Raw genomic sequence first — 6,000 nt, 5'->3', positions numbered from 1 at the left:
ACACACGCACACACACATGTACACACAGAAACAGAGACAAATGGACTCGGATACACAGAGACACACCATCAGCACCCAGGGACACACACACAGACACACAGTCACACACTGACATGCAAAGACAGATATACACAAAGAAATACACACACTGCTCTGTGCAAACCCGGAAGATGGGGTCAGCCAGATAGGAGAATACTCACTCCCCAGAAATCAGGGGCATTTCTAGAATCTTGTTGCCTTGAAGGGCCAGAGCGGGCTAGGGGCTCCAGAAGACCGCTCCCCAGCCCTCTCACTCTCTTAAGAAGCCTCAGAGTATACTCGCTGCAAATTTGGAGGAAAATCAATGACCTTTATTGAGATTTGAGTTTTTGCCCCAACGAGGGGTGCTGAGCTGGGAGTGATGTGGGAGCTCTCTGGGTGCAGTGTGCTAGGAGATGGGGCTAGGCACAGCTTACAGGGCAGGGAGGGACTGGGCAACAAGCGGCGGGGAGGCTCCAGGGCCAGCAGCCTCCAGGACAGGCCAAGACAGAGGACCAACAGATAGGCGATCAGGCTGCCACCCAGCCCCAGCCTGCCGGGCTGAGAGGGCCCCTGGGCCGGCTTAGGTGTCTGCTGGGGCCAGGCTGCATTCTGGATCCAGGACTCTGGACTCTCAACCTCAGAAGGAAGGAGGGGCTGAGATCCACCCAGGTCTGAGGGGCTGCTCGTGGCAAAGAAGAGCAGGAAGCAGCAACAGAGGGTGGGGTTGTACAGCCCACTCAAGGTCATTGGCTTTGGAGGGTGATGAGGGGCAGTTATTGAGCAGCCTCCTGGCTCGAAGCACCTGTTATCATCATTCTGCAGAAAATCCTGTAAGAGACACAATGGCCCCCTTGCTCAGATGAGGAGAGTGGGGATAGAGAAGTTGAAGAAATTGCCCACAGCCGCCCAGGTGGCAAATGCCCGAGGCAGCACCTGAACCAAGGCCTGCCAGGCCTGGAAGTCTGTTTTCCCCGTTCTGCTGGAGAGAAGCACCTCGCAGGCCATGAAGGTGCCATATCGTCACCTGTCTTCTCCTCTTCCAGATACTTGGGCCATCTGGGTCAGAGCTTGGGTTCCGGCTCCAGAGTGACAGAAACTCAGGGAATCTTCTCCACAACTCAACCCCAAATTACAAGACATACCCCAGGCACAAAACAGAGGACATCTGTCAGCTGAAATCCTGTCTACCCTACCCCACTGGCTAAAGTTTGAGTTCCCTCCTTCTCTACTGAATAATCGAAGGGACCAGAGGCCATCAACCCAATCTTAATATCATGTGCCTGAAGCCCCTGGCAATATCCTGCCTGAGTGGTCATCTGAGTGCTTGCATTCCTCCAGTGACAGGGAGCTCACTATTTACAAAGTAGCCCCATTCAATCTTTGGAATCCTGTTAAGACTGAGCTGCTATTTGACTCCCTGGGCCTCCCACTGGGCCCATACTGCCCTCTGGGTTATCAGTCTGGCCCATGAAAAGCTCTTCTGTAATTGGAATACCGCGACCGCTGCTCCCACTACAACCACCGCCCCCACTCTCCTGGCTAAATCTTCCTCATTTCCTCAACCACGGCCAACTGTCCTTCCCCCATCCCTCCTACTCACCCAAAGTTGTCAGCAGAATTGTTGACAGACAGGAGTGGTCAACAACAACCATTTTGGATGGACTTGGCAATGAAGGCACAGGCAATAAAAGAAGGTAAATGAGACTACATCAAAATTTAAAACTTCTATGTATCAGAGAGGACTTCCAAGTGGTGCAATGATAAAAGAATCTGCCTGCCAATACAGGAGACACAGCAGACGTGGGTTCAATCCCTAGGTCGAGAAGATCGCCTGGAGAAGGGACTGGCAACCCACTCCAGTATTCAAATAAAAAAAGATTAAAAACAGAACTACCATATGATCTGGGCTTCCCAGGAAGCACTAGTAGTAAAGAACACGCCTGCTAATGCAGGAGGCATACGAGAGGCGGGCTCAAGAAGATGCCCTGGAGAAGCGCACGGCTACCCACTCCAGTAATTCTTGCCTGGAGAACCCCATGGACAGAGAAGCCTGGCGGGCTCCAGTCCATAGGGGTTGCAAAGAAAGACATGACTGAAGCGACTTAGCACGCACACACCATACGATCCAGTAATCCCTCTAGGTATATATCCACAAGAATCAAAACACAGGATCTCACAGAGAGATTTGCGCCTTCACGTTCCATGCAGCATTACCCACCGTAGCCAAGAGACAGAAGCAACCCAGTGCCCACCAGCTGATGAATGGATAAACCAAACATGGTAAATACATACTCTGAAATACTATTCAGCCTTAAAAAGGGAAGGAAATCCTGTCACATGCTACATGAACGAACACTGAAGACATTGTACTAACTGAAATAATGCAGTCATAAAAAAAAAATACTATATGATTCCACTTCAATGAGTATCTAAACTTGTCAGATTCACAGAAACAGAAAATAGAATGGTGATCGTCAGGGGCTGGGGATGAGGAATCATGGTATAATGGGTAGAGAGTTTCAATTCTGTAAGATGGGAAAGATCTCCAGATCTATTTCACAACAGTGCGAAAATACTTAACTCCTGGAATGTACACATAAAAGTGATAAGGATGGCAACCAAAAAAGAAGGAAAGAGAAATTATTTTGGAGTCAGACAAAATTGGCTTTGATTTCCAGCTGTGTCATTTCCTAGCTGCATGACCCTGGGCAAGTTGCTGAATGTCTTTGAGCCTTAGTACCCCCAACTAGACGAGGGACTTGAGAGAGTCTGAGAAGAGCGTTATCTTCCTGGCAAAGTCAGTGGAGGACCTTGGACATGGTCACTATTGGAGGGATAAATTAGTAGGAAGGGATTAACATATATGTACTACTATGTATAAAATTCCCTGGTGGCTCAGACGGTAAAACATCTGCTTACAACGTGGGAGTCCCAGGTTTGATCCCTGAGTCAGGAAGATCCCCTGGAGAAGGAAATGGCACCCCACTCCAGTACTCTTGCCTGGAAAATCCCATGGACAGAGGACCCTGGTAAGCTGCAGTCCACGGTTGCAAAGAGTCAGACACGACCGAGCGACTTCACATTAGTGGCTTTTAGTGGCTTATATAAAATAGACAACCGGCCTTCCCTGGTGGTCCAGTGGTGAAGAATCACCTGCCAGTGCAGGGGACACAGGTTCGATCCTTGGTTGGAAAAGATTCCACGTGCCGAGGGGCATCTAAGCCTGTGCCTGGCAACTACTGAAGCCCAGGCTCCCTAGAGACTGAGCTCCTTAATAAGAGAAGGCCCCGCAATGAGAAACCCGTGCACTGCAGCTAGTCATCCCAACCCGAAGCAACTAGAGAAGGCCGTGCCCAGCAGTGAGCACTCAGTGAAGCCAGAATATCAATCGATAAATGAATGAAACCATTTATTAAACATCTGTTTAAAAATATATAAAATAAAACTAGATAACCCACAAAGACCTTCTGTATAGCACAGGGAATGATATTTTGCAATAACCTATAAGGAAAAAGAATCTGAAAAAGTATACACACACACACATATGTACAACTGGCTCACTGCGCTGTACACCTGAAATTAAGACAGCGTCCTAAGTCAACTGTACTTCAGCTCTGCTTGTTCTTGTTCTTGTTTAGATGCTCAGTTGTGTCTGACTCTTTGCAACCCTATGGACTGCACCCCACCAGGCTCCTCTGTCCGTGGGATTCTCCAGGCAAGAATACTGGAGTGGGTTGCCATTTCCTCCTCCAGGGGGATCTTCCCAACCCTGGGATGGAACCAGCATCTCTGGCATCGGCAGGCAGCTTCTTCACCACTGAGCCACCCAGGAAGCCCACTACATACTTCAACTACACTTCAGTAAAAGTCAAAAATAAATAAACAGAGACTCCTGACATGGCTGGAGCAGCAGAGTCATGCTCTAGAAGCTGTCCTGTGCGGAAGCTGCTCGGGCCTCTCAGCCTGGACTGACTGTGTGCCCCACCGTGCCCGAGCCTGGCCCTCCACCCCCACCCCCACCCTATCCAGCTCCCCTCCTTTCCTCCTTCCCTCCTTATCCCTCACTCCAGCCACCTGCCTTCCTTGGGAGCCCAAAGCACACCGCTCTGGCCCTGCCAGAAGGCGTCTGGCCCTTCTCTCGGTTTCCACAGCACAGAAAGCTCAGAGCGCTCACTACTTCCCTTTCCCAGGTATTTGTGTACAGGTCATCTTTGCAAGGGGGCCAGTCTCTGACCACACTATTCGAAGTGGCGCCTCCCTCAGACTGCACGCTCACCCTCCTCTTCCTGCTCCACTTCTTACATAACACACTATATAAGTTTACTGACTGATTTTCACTGACTCCCACACTGCTGTATCCCTGGCTGACCCATACTAGATGCTCAATAAATACTTGTCCAATGACAGCATGAGCTAAGCCTTGGCAGTGTGTCCCCAGAAGACCTCTGCCCCACCCTCTACTCCCATCCGAGCAGCAGGGCCTTGCAGCTGGACCGACTCCCACTCCCGTGTCCCAGCAGGAGAGGCCGGAGCCCTGGGGCCTTGCAGCTCCAGGCTCCCCAACTGCCTCCCCCTCGGCCTGGGCACCAATCCTGTCCATCAATACTGGCCTCCGGCAGCCTCCCTTGGATGCCCACCCCAATCGATAACCAGCGGCTGCCATTGATCAGCCCCAAGGGGTGGAGCCAGAGGAGAGGCAAAGAGAGGGCCATCCGGTGTGTGGAGATGCAGCCCTAGAGAGGAACGGCAGCAGGGGCCCCCGGTGACAGCAGACGGGATGGCAACATGGGAACCCAGGCAGAGCAGAGGAGGAGAGGGGGCGGGAGACCCAGAGCCCTGAAGACCCACCTCGTGCCGTGGGCATCTGTTTCAAGCCCCAGCACACCCTCAGGAGAAAGCCGGTCTCAGTTCAGTTCAGTCGCTCAATCATGTCTGACTCTTTGCGACCCCATGGACTGCAGCACGCCAGGCCTCCCTGTCCATCACCAATTCCCGGAGCTTGCTCAGACTCATGTCCATCCAGTCAGTGATGCCATCCAACCATCTCATCTTCTGTCGTCCCCTTCTCCTGCCTTCAATCTTTCCCAGCATCAGGGTCTTTTCCAATGAGTTAGCTCTTCGAATCAGGTGGCCAAAGTATTGGAGTTTCAGCTTCAACCTCAGTCCTTCCAATGAATATTCAAAGCCAGTTTGGGCACCGTTTTACTTTTCTGATGTGGACCATTTTTTAAATCATTGTTGAATTTGTTACAATACTGCTTCTGTTCTGTGTTTTGGTTTTTGTGGCCACGAGTCATGTGGATCTTAGCTCCCCCGTCAGGAATCGAGCCCTCACCCCCTGCCTTGGAAGGCGAAGCCCTAACCACTGGACTGCCAGGGAAGTCCTGTGGGCATCGTTTTACCGGGAGAAAACTAAGCAGACAGGCTCAGAAACTCAGCCCAGGTCCAAGGCTTTAGACACGGGAGCAGGGGCAGGATTCAAACCCAAGTCTGGGTGTCTCTAGGAGCCTTGCCACCCACTGCAGCCCACCCAGCCTAACAGCCACGGCCGAGCGGGGAGTGGGTGGAGGTGCCCTGCACTGGGATGCCCCGCTTTGAGCTTGTCAGGAGAGCTGGGGAGGGGCGGGGAGGGGAGTCAGGGTGGGGCCCTGCGTGCGTGGAGGGGCTTGGTGTAGGGGTGGGGAGGGTGGCAGCGTGCCCCATGGCCTGGCCTCCCCGGCGGCAGTCTCCAAGGGGATGCCTGGGCGGCAGGTCCTCTCCTGCCCACCCTGGCTCCTCCCTCCTTCCTACACCCTTCTGACTGCCCCACCATGACCTTGGGCAATTCCTCAACCCCTCCGTGCCCGTTTGCTATCTATAAAGCAAAGGTAGTAACGGTGGCCGCCCCAAAGGCATTGAAAGGATTCAAGGAGACGAGGCACGTAAAACTGCCAGCACACGGCGCGTACATAATAAACATTAGTACTATCACCACATCGG

The sequence above is a fragment of the Capricornis sumatraensis genome, chromosome 8, assembly GCF_032405125.1.
Source record: "Capricornis sumatraensis isolate serow.1 chromosome 8, serow.2, whole genome shotgun sequence".
NCBI classification, from domain to species: domain Eukaryota; kingdom Metazoa; phylum Chordata; class Mammalia; order Artiodactyla; family Bovidae; genus Capricornis; species Capricornis sumatraensis.
This window is presented reverse-complemented; position numbering follows the sequence as displayed.